Here is a 20,762-nt window from a genome sequence, read left to right as displayed (position 1 = left end):
GAGGACGATGTTAGATCTGACTCCGACATGGATATAGACTAGTTGAAGATGATCGATGAGGGGCTAACTCAACTCGAAGTGATATTAGAAGGGGGTTCAAGGACCATTGCGATCCCGATGGATCCCGATGGATCGTAATCTTCTTGTGAATACCGAAGAGATAGTCCCCTCTCTCGGTCCTCTTTATTTTGAAATTGAGGGTACAACCCTCGGGACTATGAATGATAGTGACCCTTTTATATAATATTGCTGGTCTCGCCCGTCGGGCGAGTACATTTGTTATCCGTTATTTTCTTTACGTTTTGCTCTTTCATAGGCTCTAACTCTCTTTGTATGTTCTGGAGACGGTCGTCCTAGAGATTGAAAGTGCTTGTAGGGAGCAAGACGTAAAGATATTTATGTGAAGTTGAAGGATAAGTACTTCAAATGCCTCAAGAAGTACCGAGAGCTCCGGTGCCGGCTCCGCAAAAGCAGTGATGTACGCCAACTGAGGGAGTACTTGAAGGAAATATATGAAGAGATGGTGCGGGTAGTTGGGAAATGTAGTGTCTTGGAAGGGACATTTAGGAGTAAAGAGGAAGAGCTCGAGCTTAGCAGGGGGTAGAATCCCAATGCAGTGATCTCCAAGCTTAGGTAATCTCGCTGCGAGGCCAACTTGAGGAGTGTCAATTCAGGGTGGAGGCTCTCGCTGCGAGGCCAGCTAGAGAAGGCGGAGTCTGCCCGGTCGGAGGCTTTAAGGAAGACGGAGTCCCTTGAGGTGGTAGTCCGAACTCTCCTTTCCTAACGAGAAAATGAATTGTCAACGGCAAGGCTTAAAGAAGATCGGCTCGATGAAAGGATTAGGGAGTTGGAGAAAGAGACCTCTAATCTTTATGATTAGGTTGCTGCTTTAGAGGCCGATAAGGCTAAACTGCTTGAACGACCTTCTTCATCTATGGATTTTGGCTTCCCCAGCATTCCTTGTGACTTGTACGAAGAGTAGATTCACGCCAATGCTCGACTAGATGTGCTTCACGAGTTGCATGTAGTGGGATTTATTTCTATTGCCTACTTCTAGGGTGTTTGTCTCAAGGCTCGCAAGGCTCGGGTTGCTTGTGGTTATCCGACTACTCCTCGTCTAGATGAGGGTGATAAATATGCTATAGATCGCCTCAAGGACGAGTCCTGGTATGATTCCATATACCCTCCGGGCGAGGATGGAGAGGGTACTAGGGGACGAGACGGTAAGGGTATCGGTGGTCAGGGTGGTGATGTTGTTGGAGACTGAGCTGGCGAGGGCACTGAAGGCCGTAATGGTGATGGCCAGTAGTTTTCTTTTTAACTTTTTGTGTATTTTTGTCGGCGTCTTCAAGATCCTTTTGTAAAAAACTTACGTATAAAATATCAAAGTCGTTCCTTGCATCTTCTTCTATTCATGTGGTTTACTTTTCCGTACTTGTATATTTTTTGTTTTAGTTGTTTGCTTGTTTCGGTTTTTGTCCTCATTGTTGTTGTCTTTCAGCTGGCCATGGCCTTGGATCCAAGTATTCGTGGGTCATATCAGCCATTTATTTATATAGGTCAAGTATGTGTCTTCGTTGAGATTTGGCCGATTTTGACCTTTTGTTAAGTTGCGACTGAAGGCAGGTAGGTATTTGTTCGAGTGAGGTCAAATATAACCTTTTCTTAAACACCAGTCGAGGGCTGGTAGGTGTTTGTTCGAGCGAGGTCGAACATAACCTTTTAGTTAAATCGTGGCCGAGGGTCGATAGGTGTTTGTTCGAGCGAGGTCGAACATAACATTTTCGTTAAACTATGGCCGAGGATCGGTAGGTATTTGTTCGAGCGAGGTCGAACATCACCTTTGCTAAATCACAGCCGAGGGCCGGTAGGTATCTGTTCGAGCGAGGTCGGACATAACCTTTTTGTTAACCCGAGGTCGAGGGCCGGTAGGTTCTTGTTCCAGCGAGGTCGAATATAACCTTTTCGTTAAATCGCGACTGAGGGCCGGTAGGTGTTTGTTCGAGCGTGGTCAAACATAACCTTTATACAAAGAAAGTATCCTGATAAACGTAAGTTTCTTATTACTTTGACGTTGTTGCTTTGGTTACATACTTGGAGAGAGTTACAGATTTTGGGTGTTGGCTGGCATTCCAGTCCCAATCCCAGTCTACCTAGTCTCTCATTGTTTGACTTGGAGAGTATTGAGGAGTCGAGCAATGAAAATAACAAGAGTCTCTCCCTTGCATACTTCGAGTCGTTGTGTTCCCTTCGCCGCCTCAGTAAAAACCTCCTTGAGAAAACCCAAATGGGACAAAAGTCAAGCGAGGGAAAAAGAGTATGACTTGGGGGACACTTTCTCTTAGAAGTTGAAGTATTTGAGGTGGCTGAGGTTCTAATTGTTTAGTAATTGCTTTCCTTCCATTGTTTATAGTTGGAATGAACCCTTGTTTGCTTTGGATGTGATTTTGTACGCACCATCCCAGTTTTTTCCCACCTTGCCTTCCCGGAGGTCTTTGCTCGCTTAAGCTTTGGCTTTCAGCACGTAGTCCCCAACTTTAAGCAGTCAGACCTTTGCTTTCTTGTTGTAAGAGCGTTCTGCTTGTTGTTTTTTAGCGACCATTCTTATGTACGCCATATCTCTTCATTCGTCAATTTCATCGAGTTCCTGCCTTCTTCTCTCAACGTTACTCGTACCGCTTTCGTGGGAGTACCTTAGACTGGGTTCTCCGACTTCGACTGGTATTACTACCTCGGTCCCATAGACCAAAGAGTAAGGCGTCTCTCCTCAGCTCGTCTTTGGAGTTGTTCGGTAGGCCCATAATACTTCTGGTAGTATTTCTGGCCACAGTCCCTTGGTGTCCTCGAGCTTTTTCTTCATGATGTTTAGTATGGACTTGTTGGAGGACTCTGCTTTCCCGTTACCCACTAGGTGATATGGGGTTGAGAGTATCCTCTTGATGTGTCACTTCTCAAAGAATTGAGCGATTTTCTTTCCCGTGAACTGGGATTCGTTGTCACAACTGATCTCCTTGGGTAGGCCGAATCGGCAGATGATGTTCCTCCATATAAAGGCGATTACCTCTTGTTCCCGTATTTGGGCGAATGCTCCTGCTTCCACCCATTTAGAGAAATAGTCAGTTAAAACCAAAAGGAATCGTACATTACCTCACCCTGCTGGGAGGGGCCCCATGATATCTATTCCCTATTTGATGTACGGCCACGGGACTGTGACTGAGTGGAGGTGTTCGCCTGCTTGGTGAATCATTAGGTAGTACTTTTGGCATTGTTTGCATTTTCTCACGAAGTCTGAGGCGTCCTTTTTTATGGTGGGCCAATAGTATCCTGCTTGTATGAAGCATCTGACTAGTGCTCGATTGCCGGAGTGAGCGCCATAATGGCCTTCATGGACTTTTTCGAGGACGTGTTGGGTCTGGTTTAGGCCCAGACATTTCGCCAAAGACTACAGTTAGTCCTTTTGTACAGTTCGCTCTGAAGGAGATTGTATCTGGCTGCTTGCATTCTTAATTTCTTGGCTTCTTTCTTGTCGTCTAGGAGTATGTCGTCCTGCAAATAGGGGATAATACGATTGCGCCAATACCAAGTTAAGCTTATGGTTCTAACCTCGATTTGGTCTAGGGTTGTGTATTTGGATCGGATATCCGAAATCCGAACCGATCCGCTCAATTTTGGATTTTGGATTTCAAATATTTGGATCGCATTTCGAATTATGTTTATTAAAATTTTGGATATCCAGATCGGATTCGGATTGGTATAATTTTAATCTGATCCGATCCAAAATTCAAAATTATTAGGGCATGTATAAATACTAAACTTTAATTTCGGATAGCCAGTACTTCCTTTACATCTTCCTCCAAGTTATTACCTTTACAATTGCTGGACTTAGCTACAATGGCACTATAGTAACTTCATAATTGCAGAAACATAAATTTTCTTGTTGTATTGCCTCCTCTACAAAGAAAATATAAGTATGAGTTTTGCAATTTAGAGGCATAACAACTCGAACCTGCAGAGAAATATTTTCTTAGAGATGCAATGCTGATAAAAGGGATGAAAAGCAAAGAGATGTTTGTATTAGCACAGAACACAGAAGAAACAGATAAGGCAGATACATTAGCCGATTAGATTAGTAATAGCCTTAATAATACGTATAATCCAATTAGAAAATCTGAAATATTTATTCGATCTAAAATTTAAAATCCAATCCGATCCGATATTAATTCAGATTGAATTCGGATTACATTTTGTAGAATCCGAAATACAAAATTTCAATATGAGATGTACTAAATTCGATCCGATCCGATCCATGCACAACCCTAATTTGGTCTAGTGACGAGTTGAGGAGGTGGACTACACTTTTATCACCAGTCGTAATGTTGTTGGTTGTTGCGGCCAATTTGGCGAGCCAATCTACTTCGGCCAATTTGGCAAGCCAATCTGATTTGGCATTCTGCGCACGTGGGATCTGGCCGGGCTGGCATTCATCGAACTCAGGCAGTAGCTTGCAGATTTCGATCTGATATCTTTGCAAACTTTGTTCCTTGATTTGGAAAGTTCCCGTAACTTGGTTGACTACGAGCTGGGAATCACAACAGAGTTTCAACAGCTTCACTTTATATTTGATTGGTAGCCTCAACCTTGCAATTAAGGCCTCATACTCGACCTCGTTGTTAGTCATATCCGGGAACCTTATGGACTGGCAAATTACTTTGCATGTAGGGACCTCGAGTGCGAGTCCCAGTCTGGACCTTGATGCGTTAGATGCGCAATCGGTGTATAGGACCTAGAGGTCTTGTGTTTGGTGGGAAGCTTGGACGGCTTCCTTTTCAACTTCAGGCAGTATCTTTGCACTGAAGTCGGTGATGAAGTCGGCGAGCACCTACGACTTTATCATCGTTCGAGGATAGTATGTGATATCATGCTCACTTAGCTCGATGGCCTACTTGGCCAGCATCCTCGAAGCTTGAGTTTATGCAAAATGCTCCTTAGGGGAAGGTTGTAATGACCGATATGGGGTGGCACTAGAAATAGGGTCTAAGATTTCTTGAAGCTTCGACCAATGCCAGAGCCAATTTTTCGAGGTGCGGGTACTTCGTCTCGGCGTCGACGAGTGTTTTTCCAATGTAATAGATGGGAGATTGCATACCTTTGTTTTTGCGGATCAGGATTACACTTACCGCTACTTCGGAGACGGCTAGATAGACGAGGAACTGCTCCCCAGGTTCAGATTTTGAAAGCAGAAGTGGTGATGATAGGTATGCCTTCAGTTCTCGCAGAGCCTGGATGCACTAGGGAGTCCATTTGAGGTCGTTGTCCTTTTTTAGTACGCCAAAAAATTTGCGACATCTGTTAGACAACCGCGAGATGAATCTTGATAGAGCGTTGATTCGACTAGTCAACCTTTGGACTAGGTATCCCCTCGATAGCTTTGATTTGGTCTAGGTTGACCTTGATCCCCCGTTGCGGCACCAAAAAACCCAAGAACTTTCCCAAGGCTACGCCAAACATGCACTTCTCCGGGTTCAATTTCATTCCATATCGTCTTAGTATGTCGAAATATCCCTTTAAATGATCGATGTGATCCTTTGCCTTTATGGATTTGACCAACATGTCATCTATATAGACTTCCATGGTCTTGCCGAGCAGGTCTTTGAATAATATTTTTGACCAATCTTTAGTATGTATCCCCCGCATTTTTCAGCCTAAACGACATGACCCTATAACAATACGTTCCTTGGTGGGTGATGAATGTGGTCTTCTCCTGGTCTTCTTCCTCCATAAGTATTTGGTTATAGCCTAAATACGCGTCCAAGAAGCTCAGTGGTTCGTGCCCAGATGTTGCATCGATGAGTTGGTCAATGTGGGGCAGTGGGAACGAAACCTACGGACATGCTTTGTTCAAGTCTGTGAAATCCACGCACATTCGCCATTTTCCATTTTACTTTTTGACTATCTCTATGTTGGCGATCCACTTGGGGTACTTCGACTTCCTGATGGAGTCGTTCTCTAACAGTTTTTCCATCTCCTAGCGGACTGCATCGTTAATGGCGAGGTTGAATTTACGCCTGGCCTGTCTTACTGGGGGGTGGAATGGGTCGACATTTAATTTATGCATGGTGATTTCCCTTGGGACACCCGAGATATCTGCAGGGCTGAAGGCAAATAAACATGCGTTAGTTATTAAGAATTGACTGAATTTACCTGGTTCCCGATGTTTGCAGCCAATGTAGGCCTTTTTTCTACGGTCGTTAAGGTCCAATTGAAATGGGTCGAGGTCTTCTATGGTCGTATCTACAGCCTCGACCGTTTCGGGATCCATGATAACGTCCCTGGTCTCTCCTTGAATTTACCCAGGCCTTGTTGATTGTTATGCTTCTTTTTCCTTGTCTTTTTTCTGTTGGGTTGTTGTGCTGTCTAAGGCAATGCGGTAGCATTCCCGGGAAGTGCGTTGCTCTCCTCGTATGACAAATATTCCCCAAGGTTTTGGAAATTTGATTACTTGTTAAAGGCTGGAGGGGATGGCTCTCATGGGATGTATCTATGGTCGTCCCACTATGGCGTTGTACGTGGTGGCCTAGTCCATGATGTGGAATGTCGTCTCCAGAGTTAAGCCGCCGGCCAAGACGGGGAGTGTAATTTTCCATGACGTCCGCTCAATTGCATTATTAAAACCGGTTAGCGCGATGCAATGCGTCACTATCTTATACTCGAGTCTCATTTGGCTGAGGACTTGGGGATGGATAATGCACACTCCACCCTTATAATGCACCATGATACGTTTGACATCAGTATCTAAAATGCATAAAGTAATGCTGAGGATATCATTATGAGGGAAAGTCAAACCGTCGGCATCCGACTCATAGAAGATGATACTTTATTCGAGTCTGTCATACCGTTTGCGGGTGATAGAATGCTTGATATTGTGATTGGTGTTGAACTTCACTCCGTTGACAGAGGCATCATCGTAGTCACCAATGATCATGTTGATATTACGAGCTGGTGATGGTGCCTTTGGCGGGCCCTGGTGTTCACGTTTATTTCTCCCCTTGTCGCTTAACAACTCTTTGAGGTGTCCCTGCCGCAACATGTTTAAACTTCTTTTCTGAGGGCGATGCAATCTTCTATTTTGTGCCCACATTCCTGGTATAACTCATAGAGGACGTCGGAGTTTCTGGTGTTGGATCAAATCTCATCTTTGGCGGCCACTTTACCTTCGTTCCCAGTTTCTCAAGAACATAGACTATTTTTGTAGGTGACACGAAATAATTGTGAGGAGATAATAAAGAGGGAATACCTCGCTCGTTCCGGTGAGTCCATGTCTTTGTCCTGGATAGGCCTTCTTCATAGCAGGGGAAAGGTGTGGAGGCCGCCCTGACGTATGGTTGGTGTCGTTCCCTGTTGGGTCGCAAGACCAGGTGATTATTCCCAGAGATTAGCCGATGTGTTGGTCCATTAAGGTTGTCCTCGTTTGCTCGGACCTCGGCACAATAGGCATTATGGATTTCATCCCAAGTAGTTGGAGGATATTTCATCGATCGGCTCAACAGTTTTCTAGTTGCTCTTAAACCATCTCTACTCAACTCGTTCTGGAAAGCCGCGACCGACATCCCTTCGGACACGTTCGGCAGAGTCATCCTTACTCTGTTGAATCGGACGAGAAAGTTCCTTAGTCCCTATCCCAAAGACTGCTTGTTAGCGAATATGTCGTTTACTCTTGCTTCGGCCTTCTTGGCTCCGGCATAGGCAGTTACGAATGTATCACCCATTTCCTCAAAATTTTCTATGGAGCGGGCTTGTACATGTGAATACCATGTCAATGCCCCTCCCGTAAGGGTCACATGATCCTCGGGATCGGTCATTCCGTCATATATCCTGAGGTAGGGTGGCATTTTGAAGGTCTTTTGTATGGCATGCTGGGTTGCGTCATCGCTCTACGACTGCTCCACGAACTTGCCGGCGTCCCTTTTTGGCAACAGCTTAGGAGCGCCCGATATTTTGTTGACTCGTTCTTGGTGTTCTTTCATTTGGTCTCGGAGTGCTTTGTTTTCATTCTCCATTTCTTCCATCCTTTTTAGAACGGCAGCGAGGGCGTTGTCACTTGCACTGTTAGTAATATTGTGAGTTATACCTATCGTCGGAGGGTTTGGTCGGTTGCACTTCTCGTCCGTTTGTTGTATCATGCAAGCTCTTGCGGTTTTTGTAGTCGTTCCTGGAGCGGGCTTGTTGAGCATGCTCGCCAGCGTGTTGGTCAGCCATGTTTCGAGGAGTCTTTTCACAGCTGGGGGAGTCCCTTCTTCTGCGGAGGTGGAGGCCTATTTTTCACTATGTTTTGTAATGCTGCATTGAAGGGGAGGCGACCTCTCGCGCCTAGGGGAAGCGTTGGGTATCACGTCCCCGCCCACTGTTTCGCAACTTTAGTTGATAGCGTTCATGAGGTTGCTAGGGAAATAACTTATTATTTTTGTCATTTCTCCTTGGTTAACTGTGATAAGTGGGGATTTTGAATGCTTATTAGCACATTTTAACTTTTGTTTTGTCCGAAAGTATTAAATTGTGTTCTTGAAACTAATGAAATGGTGCAAATTGCAGGAATGCTGGAAATTTGGTCTCCCGAGATAAAATTCGACTTAAAAAAAAGTGTTCTGAAGCACAAGGCAATAAAGGGCGCAGAAGCACAAATGTGCGGTCTGCAGAAGGAATTCTGCGGCCGCAAAAGAAATTGAGGACCGCAGAATTCCATGTGCAGCCGCAAACTAAGAAGAAAAATCTAACAGAACCTTCAGCAATATACGGGCCGCACATGAATTGTGCAGCCGCAGAACTGGCTTAAGAGTCAAAGATAAGAGAGTATGCAAATATACCAGGTCCAGGAGCCTTTGTGAAGTGTGGACCGCACAAGAATTGTGCCGTCGCAGAAGATGGTCTCCCGACAGCAGAAGATTGCCTCGCGACCGCAGTCTAGAAATGTGCGTCCAAAGAACTCACCTTCCTGCCAACTGAAGAAATCTACGGACCGCACATGAAATTATGCGGCCGCAGAACCTCCCGTATTTTTGTCCGTAATTTTTGTCCCTATATAAATAGATGAGTTTCACAAAATTAGGTCAAGTTAGAACATAAAAAGTTTTGTAGTCGTTTCTCTTTGCTATTTTAGGAAGTTTTAGCTTATTTGAGTATTTTAACATTAGATTTCATCATTTTAATCTTCCATTATGAGTTTAATTAGCTTTTCATCTTTATTTTCTTCAAATCCCATTATGAGTAGCTAGATTTTTACTAGCGTTGTGACTCACCTAGTGTGTAAACCTTATGGGTGATTAATTTTATGCTTGTTTATGATTGGGTGTTGATTATTTATCTTAGTTCATGCTTCAATTTTAGAATTAATGGTTGCAAACATTGATTCATGCCTATTTGACTTAGTCTCGTCTTGAGAAAGAAGGACATAGTCTAGGATAACATAGCTAACAAGGAATTGGATTAATTAAGAGATTGATTAACCTAATTAACGGGTTCAAACAAGATATAGTAAGAACCTGACTTGAGCTCTTATCAAATGTTTTGGTTGATACCCATTTGGACTTGAGAAACCCAAATTGAGAAAAATCACTCTTTGACCAAGAGGTATTGAGTGGGTAATGTGGAGTTGAGAGCTATAGTACACCCTAATCAACAAGACAAGAGTAAACATCTTTATCACATTAGGCAAACATCTAGGTTATGGTCACATCCCTAGGCCTTTAATCCAATTGGAAAAACCTCAAAAATATTTATCTATAATCTATTTTCTTTAGCTTGCATTAATTAGAGTAACGGTAGAAATAGAAAAAAAATCTTGTTGTGGAAATGTAATCTTACATAACCTATTTGCTTGCTTCAAATATATACTCCTAACACCCTTCATAACTCCTAGTGGATTCGACGCCGACTCATAGTTGGGTAATTATTATTGCATACGATTGTATCATATCTCTTATAGAGGTGTGTTGTGGATGTCATCAATTTTTGCGCCGTTGCCGGGGAGTTAAAACGGTGTTAGCTATATGTTTGGGTTTGTTTTTGGAATATATTCTTTTCCTTCTGTGTTACTAACTTGTGTGAGAAATAATAGGTACAACCATGGCAAACAATGAGCTCAAAAATTTGCCTTTGGAGATGTGGACGTCGAGGATGATCAAGTTGATAAGTTTCCTCTTGAACCTCAAGCCAATAGAAGAGGTCGCGTGCCTCATGACAATGTCCCCGCTCTACCCCCACCTCCACCACGAGCGGCTCCACACTGGATATTACCCAATGAAGGATATGCAAGTGCAATAGTCCTTCCCCGTATTAGGGCGGACAACTTTCAAATCACCAATGTGATGCTCACTTTGCTTGAGCAACATGGTTTCTTCACCGTTGCTCCAACTCAAAATGCGTACAAACATTTGAAGGGGTTTGTGGATACTTGTTGGGGGAGCAAACAAACAAACGTCTCCGAGGATGCATTGAGGCTAAGGCTTTTTCCCTTCTCTTTATGGGGGAAAGCTTTAGATTGGTTGGAACGATTGCCGAACCATTCCATTCACACTTGGGATGAGTTGGCGGAAACGTTTATTTCTAAGTTCTTCTCTCCGGGGCACATGACTACACTTCGAGATGACATTTTGGCATTCAAGCAAGATTCAAATGAACAACTACACGAGATATGGGAACGCTATAGAACAATGGTTAAGGAATGTCCCAACAACGATATGACGGAGATTATGATTCAACAAACTGTCTATCGTGGGATTAACACAACCAAACAATGTGTAGTGAATCAACTTGCCAGTGGGAATTTCATGACTAATCCTTATGCAGATGTGTGTAAGATTTTGGATGAGATGGCAAAAACGTCATCGGCTTGGCAATCCCGGGCCAATATTCCACAAGGTGACCCAAACATGATCCATATTTACAAAGAGTTACAATACCATGGGCAAGCCATTGCCGAGTTGACAATCACCATGATGCAACTAGAAAAGGCCCAACTAAATCAAGTGCAAAATCCCAAGCAAATCAATGCCATGGAGGGAGTAAACATGATGGTGAATAAGAGGAGGACTAAAGGTCCAGAAGTGCAAAATCGAGTGGAGAATTATGTGCAAGAAGATAATGGTTTTGATCAATATTATTCTTATAATGAACAAGAAGATGAGGTGCAATATGTGAACAATTTTCAAGGCCAAAGAAACAACTTCCAAGGTCTAAACCAACAACAATAGCGACCTCAAAACAATCAAGGCAATTGGAATTCTAACAACCAAGGAAATTGGAGTGGTGACAACAATCAAGGGAATTGGCATAATAACAACAATCAAGGAAATTGGAGTGGAAATAATCAAGGAAATTGGGGGGGGGGGGGGTAACAAATCAAGGCATATGGAAAAACAATCAAGGCAATTGGGGGTCGGGCTTTCAAAGGCCCCCAATGTATCAACAATCAAACAACCCCGCCTCCTTATCCTTCCCATGGTTCAAGTTCTTCAAACAACAAGGTGGGGCATATTGAAAACATGTTCAAGAAAATGATGAAAAAGAATGCTGATTCAGATGCCCAACTTGCCTCACACAACACATCAATCCGCAACTTAGAAGTTCAAATGGGGCAAATCTCTCAAGCTCTAAATTCTCGTCCTAAGGGGGTACTACCAAGTGACACGGTAGTAAACCCAAAGAGTGGAAACAACATGGGGCATGCCATGACCGTTACTACAAGAAGTGGAAGAGGTGGAAATGCACCCATCTCAAGTCAAAGGCAACTTGTGGATGATGAGCAAGTGGTACAAGAAGAAGAGATCCCGAACAATGTGGTGCAATCTAATAATGAAGTTCAGATTAATATTGATGATGGTGTGGAAGAGACTCAAAAGGAGGTGAACCTGTCTAAGGATCACATTATTGATATACCGGAGCTGGTAGTGAAAAAGGCTAAGGCACCATTGCCTAAGATTCCACCTCTATACCCTCAAAGACTTGCCAAGAAAAATGGTGAAAACCAATTCAAGAAGTTTATTCAAATGATGAAGAGCTCAATTAATGTGCCATTAATTGTAGCTTTGGAGCAAATTCCCGGTTATGCAAAGTTCATAAAGGATGTCGTGACAAAGAAGCGGTCAATGAATTTTGAAACGATCAAAGTCACTCATCAAGTGAGTGCAATTGTGCATTCAATGGCTCCTAAGTTGGAGGATCCCGGTGCTTTCACGATTTCTTGTACAATTGGAAGTGCCGAGTTTGCTAAAGCTCTTTATGATTTTGGTCAAGTATCAATTTGATTCCCTATTAAGTTTTCAAGACTTTGGGGATTGAGAAACCAAGACCCACCTCTATGAGATTGTAATGGCTGATCAAACTATGAAGAGACCCTTGGGAGTGATTGAATATGTCTTGGATCGTGTTGATAAATTTATTCTTCAGGGGGATTTTGTCATTCAAGATTGTGAAGTTGATTATGAGGTGCCGATTATTCTTGAAAAACCTTTCCTTTATGCGGGGAAGGATCTTTGTGATGGTGAAGCCGGAGAACTACATTCGAGGTTGGTGATGAAAAAGTGATTTTTCGTGTGTGTAAGTCCATACGGCAACCAAATAGCAATGAGGTGTGCTCTTTTGTGGAATTGGTGACCAATGTTATTGTTGATCGGTGTTGGTGATATGTTGGAGGTCGTCTTGCTCAACTTTGATAATGCCGAGATGGATGGCTTCATGGAATGTGTAAACGTTTTCCAAGGAATGGGGTCGTACAACTATGCACCCTGAAAATTGTCCTTGGATCTTGAAAATAGGACAACTACTCCTACATAGCCTTCTATTGAAGAGCCTCCTACCTTGGAGTTGAAGCCATTGCCTCACATCTTTGGTATGAATTTCTTGGTCCTTGTTCTACTTTACTAGTTATTCTTTCCTCTTATTTGACTAACGTGTAGGTAGATTCCATATTGGCGGTGCTACAAAAGAAGAAGAAGAAGAAGAAGAAGGCTATTGGGTGGACATTGGCGGATATTCGGGGGATAAGCCCCGCCTTTTGCATGCATAAGATCAAGTTGAAGAATGGCGCCAAACCATCTATTGAACATAAAAGGAGACTCAATGAGGCTATGCAAGAAGTTTTCAAGAAGAAGATTATCAAATGGCTGGATGCCAGGTTTGTCTACCCCATCTCCGATAGTTCGTGGACTTCTCCAGTTCAATGTGTCCCAAAGAAGGGGCATGACGGTGGTCACCAATGACAAGAATGAGTTGATTTCTATAAGAACGGTGACTGGGTGGAGGGTGTGTATGGACTATCTCAAGCTAACAAAGTCACAAGGAAGGATCAGTTTTCACTTCCTTTCTTAGATTAAATGCTTGATAAATTGGCTGGCCGTGCTTTCTATTACATTCTTGATGGGTATTCGGGCTACAACCAAATTTTTATTGCTCCATAAAATCAATAGAAAACAACCTTTACATGTACCTATGATACATTTGCCTTCAAGCGGATGCCATTCAGTTTGTGCAATACACCGGTGACTTTTCAAAGGTGTATGATGGCTATCTTCACGGACATGGTGGAGGACTACCTAGAATTTTCCATAGACTACTTCTCGGTAGTTGGAGATTCTTTTGATGATTGTCTTGCAAATTTGGATAAAGTGTTGGCTAGATATGAAGAAACAAATTTGGTGCTTAATTGGGAGAAAAGTCATTTCATAGTCGAGGAAGGCATTTTCCTTGGCCACAAAATCTCAAAGAATGGAATAGAAGTTGACAAGGCAAAGATTGAGGTAATTTCTAAACTTCCACCTCCAACTTCGGTGAAGGGTGTGTGGAGTTTCTTAGGCCACGCGAGGTTTTACCAGCGTTTCATCAAAGATTTCTCTAAGGTGGTGAACCCGTTGATCAAGCTTCTTGAAAATGATGCTACGTTCAACTTCAATGATGATTGCATGAGGGCTTTGTTGAAGTTCAAGTTGATAACTACTCTTATCATCACCGCTCCAAATTGGAGTGTCCCTTTTGAACTCATGTGTGATGCAAATGACGTAGCGGTTGGGGCTGTTTTGGGGTAACGCATCAAAAAAATAATTTATCCGGTGTACTATGCTAGTAAGACCATGAATAGCCTAAGTCAACTATACCTTTACGGAGAAAGAGCTCCTTACCATTGTGTTTGCAATTGAGAAGTTCCACTCGTACTTGATGGGTGCAAAAGTCATTGTCCACACAGATCATGCTGCGCTTCATTATCTTATAAGCAAGAAGGACTCCAAAGCTCGGTTGATGAGATGGGTGCTTTTGTTGCAAGAGTTTGATATTGACATCCAAGATAGAAAAGAGAGTGAAAACCAAGTGGTGGACCACTTATCTCGTTTGGAGGAGGAGGGGAGGCCGCATGATGGCCTCGAAATCAATGACCCCTTCCACGATGAGCAACTCTTGGCTATTTCAATGAAAAAGGTGTCATGGTTCGCGTATCTAGCAAATGTTCTTGTGTGTGGACTCATTCCAGATGAGTTCTGCTCAAACCAAAGGAAGAAGATCAAATGGGATTGTCAAGATTATTATTGTGATAAACCATATCTTTTTCGGATTTGAACGGATAGGGTGATTAGAAGATATGTACCGGAAGAAGAGCAAGGTGAAATTCCTGGGGCTTGTCATTCTTCGCCATATGGTGGTCATCATGGTGGAGCAAGAACGACTGCCTATGTGCTTAGTTGCGGGTTCTATTGTCCCACTCTTTACAAGGATTCAAGTGAGCTAGTGAAAAGATATGATGAATGTCAACGAGACGGTGGAATCTCAAATAAGAATGAAATGCCTCTCACAATCATCATGGAGATTGATATTTTTGATGTGTGGGGTATTGACTTCATGGGCCCTTTTGTGAGTTCTTGTGGAAACACCTACATCTTGGTCGCGGTTGATTACGTGTCCAAATGGGTTGAGGCCGTTTCTTTACCCAACAATTAGGCGAGAAGTATGGTGACTTTCTTGAAGAAGAATATTTTCACACGGTTTGGTACTCCACGTGCTATTATAAGCGATGGGGGGTCACCTTTTTGCAATAAGGCTTTCGACACCTTGCTTAGCAAGTATGGTGTTACTCACAAAGTCATGACTCTTTATCACCCACAAGCTAGTAGGCAAGTGAAAGTTTCCAATCGGGAGATAAAGAGTATATTGTCCAAAACGGTGAATGCTAATTGGACAGATTGGTCCAAGAAGCTTTATGATGCATTATGGGCTTATCGAACGGCTTACAAAGCATCTGTCAGAATGTCGCCATACCGGTTGGTGTTCGGAAAAGCTTGTCATCTTTTAGCGGAACTAGAGAACAAGGCCATGTGGGCTCTAAAGAAGTTCAATCTTGATTGGGATGTAGCTGCTAACTTGAGGGTTGCATATTTGAATGAATTGGATGAGTTCTGGTACCATGCTTATGCAAGTTCGTCCTTGTTCAAAGAAAAGATGAAATTTCTTCATGACAAATACATTTGGAACAAAAAGTTCAAGGTGGGCTATCTTGTATTGTTGTTTAACTCAAGGCTGAGGATATTTCCCGGGAAGCTAAAGTCTAAATGGAATGGTCCTTTTGAAATCATGGGTGTGACACCTTTTGGTGCATTGGATTTGAAGAATAAAAACAATGAAGTATTCCGAGTCAATGGTCACCGGGTGAAGCACTACTTGGGAAAAGTTTGAGATAGCCACGTCGTGGCGGTCATTCATTTCAATTGAGGGTATTCTGTGTCGTGTCGCGACGTTAAATCAGGCGCTTCTTGGGAGGCAACCCATGTTTCTTTTCCTTTTTTTTCTTCTTTTGTAGTTTGGTGTTATTTGTATGCAAACTTGATTTGAAGTGTGGAGTGTAGACTTAAAGGAATTGTGGACAGAAATCTGGCTAAGTATTGCAAGAATTGTGGACCGCAGTTGATTTGTGTGGACTGCACATTTATGGTTGTTGCAACAAAAGTACAATGTTACCGCACAATTATCTTGCAGACCGCACAAATGAAAGGTTGAAAATGTCAACTCTCTGAAGTTTAGTCTGTCAGAGAAAAGGTCGATGTGTGTCCATAAAAAGAAATCTGCAGCCGCAATATGAAATCTGTGTCCGTACACAAAATTGTGCGGACCGCAGATGAGATGCTGAGTTAAGGTCACCAGGTACTAGAGTGCGGACCGCACATGAAATTGTGTGACCGCACTTGCTCTTCTTTCCCTTAGCCAACCAACTCGTATAATTTGAGGAACAAGGGCATTTGTTACGTTTTTCACTCTCTGAGCATAGAAATAGTGCCCTCTTGAAATTTCTTGGTGATTTCATTTGTCCACATACACAACATCCTTGATCAGTCACTCATTACACTCATTCATCTGGTATGATTCAATTTCTTGTTAATCTTTTTCTTTTAATTTGTAGATTTTTAGTTATTTTTAGGCCATTTGTCATTAGAATTCAATTGTGTATCCATGTAGGGGTAAATCTATAATGGGTTAAATAATACATGCTCTATGAGGAATAGGTTAACATATTTTCATGTTTTTATGATGTTGCTGTGTCAAATTGTGCACGGAATTGAAAAAACTAGAATGAAACAACTGAACTGTTCGTAATTTTTGAATTATACGGATGCACCTAAATTTATGCGGTCCGCAAAAATTGATTTTAGGGCAGCATTAGTGAAGAAGGGATTTGCGGCACAAGGTAAAATGTGCGGACCGCAGAATTCTCATTGTGGCTGCAGAAATACACTTTTACTGTCATCAGAGAGTCCCTACTTTCAGTCTCCAATGTGCGGCCGCAAGTTTAATTATGCGGACCGCAGAAATCGTGTTGGTGTCGCACACCAGCCAATTCTCTGTCATCAGAGAGTTGGCATTTGTTGGGTCTCAGATGTGCGGCTGCAAGTAGAATTGTACGGGTCGCAGTCGACTTTTGTTGCTGCAACAAAATTGTGTGGTCTGCAAGTCATCATCTGCGGCCCCAAGCAAATTGTGCAGACCATAGATATGGTTTCCTACAAGCATTATTTGAATGTGTACCCTCACTATGTCTTATGGTTTATATCTTACTTGCATATCTCCTGGGTGTCTTCTTAGTTAATTGTAGTTAGAAATCATAAAATTAAATTGTTGATTATCTTGGATAGCAACAAAGCTAGAAACTACAAAAATATTATTTAAATCCAATCCATGTGGATACGATATTATACTATACTATATTTGATTAGCGAGCATAATTTAAGTGTGTGTTCTAAGCACGTCAAATTTTGGCATCGTTGTCGGGGATTGGTAATCAATAGTATTTAAAATAGTTTGTAGTGCTAATTCAGGAATTTTTCTTTTTCTTTTATTTTATTTTTCTCTTTTTACATTTGGTGTTCGTTGATTGTGCGTAGGTTATAGTTTCAGAGTGGTGCATGACTAGAACTTCTACGAAAGAAGTGCTACGATACGAGTCAGAGATATAAAAGCAACTGCGACTGTTGATGAAGGATAGAAATCTCACAAAAGAACATCAGAAAAGGTTGGGTAATCCTCAACCAAAGAAGCTATGGATGGAAATGGTGATGATAATATAGATTTGGCTGCAAGAGAGGCAGGCCAACAACGAGAAAAAGTTGCACGGGATGCTGAGGAAGCAGCTATTAGAGATTTGCAAAACATGTATGAAGAAGAGAGGGGTCTTAGACTTAATCAACATCAACCCTTGCCTGGGAGGCCATTAGGCGATTATGCTAGACCGGTCTACAATTAAGGCTTATTAAGTGTTAGACCACCTCCAATTACAGCAAATAATTTCGAGTTGAAGCAAGGGTTGCTTCAAACCCTTCAGAATTGATGTGTCTTCAGAGGGAAGCCAAACAAAATTTCAAACACATATCAAATGGACTTCGAGGAGATTATGAACATATTTCAATACAATGGGGTGTCACAAGATGCAGTGTATTTAAGGGCATTCCCCCTTTCACTTAAAGATGATGCTAAAGAGTGGATTCAGAGTTTGCCCAGTAGATCGATTAGAACTTGGGAGGAGATAACCAGAAAATTCCTTGATAAATATTTCTTCCCAGATAAGACGGGCAAGATTAGAAGAGAAATCCATAACTTCTACCAGAAAGAGACTGAAACTGTTTTTGAAGCATGGGAGAGGTTTAAGGAGATAGTTAGAAAGTGTCAACATAGCGGAATTGAACTCTAGATGCAACTCCAGGATATTTGGGAAGGATTGACACCGACCTCGCGTAGAACATTGAGCAATGAGTGGGAGGCCCTTTGATGAAGAAGACTCTAGAGGAGATAGTTACAATTCTTGATGAGTTATCTGAAGATGCTAATCACTGTCCCTCTGAGAGTGCTGAAAGAAGAAGATCAACTGATGTTCACGAAGTTGATGCTAATACATATGTGCATGTACAATTTGATGCTACGGCTAAGGAAATATGAAAGATAACCTTAGCCTCAAGACAAAATGAGCCTTACATTGTGATATATGTGGAAGAGGACACCCTGCTCATAGGTGTCAAGCCTCAACTGAGGAAGTGAATGGTGTGGAAAATTAAAATGCAATGGGTTAGAGGCTCCTCAGTTTTTCATAGAGTTCACTTGGAGGTACTACAATAAAACAACTATATACCCCAGGAACAAGGAGCTCCAGCATACCAAAATCAGTAGAGGCAGCAATATTAGCCTTAACAGCCCATTCAGCATGGTCTAGAGGATCTAATGAAGGCCTTCATTATCAAGACAGATGAGAGGTGGGACGCTCATGGAGTAGATATCAAAGAACTGGGCACTGGTTTTCAAAACTTGGAGAAACAAGTAGGACATATTGCAACAATATTATCTGAGAGTGCTCCAGGAACTCTCCCAACTGATACTCAGAGAAATCCCAAAGAAACGGTGAATGTTATAACTTTGAGAAGTGGGCAAGTGTTGAAAGATCCCACCCCGATCCAGAAAGATAGGATAGCTGCAAAAGAAAGTGGGGAGCAGCTGAAGAATGATGTTGATAAAAAGAAAAAAGGCCTGATGAAAGCGGAGAAAAAGAAGAAGGAAGGAAAATCAAGAAGGGAGGAACATGATGAGAGCGAGCATATGCCTGCTTTACCTTTCCCCCAAAAGCTATATAGAGAAAAACTGGACAAGTAGTTTAGGATATTTTTAGATGTGCTGAAGCAGGTTCATGTAAACTTACCATTCACAGAAGTGCTCTCACAAATGCCTGCTTATGCCAAATTCTCGACGGAGATCCTTACAATGAAGAGGAACATCGAGGAGACCTCAGTGGTTAAGCTCACAGAGCATTGCAGCGCGATATTTCAAAACAAACTCCCACAAAAGTGTGGAGATCTAGGGAGTTTTACTATACCTTTGTCTTTAGGCTTTATTCATTTTGATAAGTCTTTATGTGATTCTGGTGCCTCAATTAACTTAATGCCTCTATCTATTTATAGAAAACTGGAGAAGGAGATTGGAGAGATAAGGTCAGTGCCAATATATTTGCAGCTGGCATACCAAATGACTTTAATACTAAGGGTATAGTGGAAGATGTGTTAGTTCATGCAGATAAGTTTGTATTTCCTGTAGATTTTATAGTGGTGAATATGGAGGAAAACAAGGAGGTCCCCCTCATCCTAGGAAGACTATTATTAGCAATGGGTAGAGAAATATTGGATAAACACGAGAGAAAACTCATGCTTAGAGTAGGTGAGGAGACGGTGACTTTTGATATGAATGTAGAAAAGGGGGCACAAAAGGACAAACCAGCTGCAAGTGTTGAGTGGAAAGTAAAAGGCTCAAAAGAGAAGGCTGCAGTGAGGGAGAAAGATAAGTGTGGGGTGCACCCCAAAAAGGCTGAGAAGAAGCTATGTGCATGGATGTGTGCATTGGTTTGGGCGCAAGGAATGGAGCCCGACTTTGACTCAGACCCCGACTAGATATTCAGGGAAGTTTCCTTTACCTTATGCTTTTTAATTGTGTGTCATGGAGACATGCCACAACTTAAAGTGTGGTGTGAGGGTAATTGTATGTTGTATGTATGTATATTAGTTTTCTGTTTATTAGTTGTAGTAGTTGGAAAATTGAAAAAACCATAAAAATTGAAACAATATCGATTTTCCCGACGATGGATATCATCAACAGGTTTCTTGAGGGATTAAAGTCTAAAGAAAAAGACAAAAAGACTTTCTTTTGTTAGGTAGTATAATAATTCCCCCTTGATTTTTCTTTGTGCCGCGGTTTTTTTTCAAGGGTTTTGTCTGAATTGTGTGTAGTTAGATTTTATTTTGTAGACTAGTAGGAAGCCTTGTGTTGTACTTGAATTGAAAGCAATATCTCTTGACTTTATTATACCTTGAGAATAGTGAGTGCTTTAGTTGTGACGCTTAGGCTCAGTTTTTTACTCTTGTATAAGTATCTTAAATTATTTGATCTTAACTTTGCTTATTTGCTTTGACTAGAGTGTCTTGATAGTCCAATCTTGAGCGAGTTATGTGCCATGTGTGTGGGAGGTTTTTTGCTATTATGTGCATTGCATTTGATATCTAGAACATGCCTCGTGTGTTTGCAAAGCGAAATATTAGTTTTATTTAGTCTTGGAAGTGATTTTAGGCATTTCTTTGTTGAACTAGTTATAAGCACTTAAACTTGTTATGAACTTTGTAAAAGTTGAAGTGTGGGGTGGTTGATTTGGCTTTTGAGTGGAACTAATGAAATAAGGATAAAGGTGCACTGTATTAAAAAAATCC

At 42.0% G+C, this 20,762-nt stretch overlaps 1 non-coding gene across 1 annotated transcript; it reads right to left on the bottom strand.

Moving 5' to 3' along the window:
• Positions 1–18,097: 18,097 nt before the first annotated feature.
• On the bottom strand, positions 18,098–18,204 carry LOC142178836 (small nucleolar RNA R71). The gene has a single exon (XR_012707047.1). It is a non-coding gene; the product is annotated as a small nucleolar RNA R71 (small nucleolar RNA).
• Positions 18,205–20,762: the final 2,558 nt, after the last annotated feature.

The sequence above is a fragment of the Nicotiana tabacum genome, unplaced genomic scaffold (assembly GCF_000715075.1).
Source record: "Nicotiana tabacum cultivar K326 unplaced genomic scaffold, ASM71507v2 Un00001, whole genome shotgun sequence".
Lineage (NCBI taxonomy): Eukaryota > Viridiplantae > Streptophyta > Magnoliopsida > Solanales > Solanaceae > Nicotiana > Nicotiana tabacum.
Note: the sequence above shows the minus strand (reverse complement) of the source record. Positions and strands in the feature narration are given on the sequence as shown.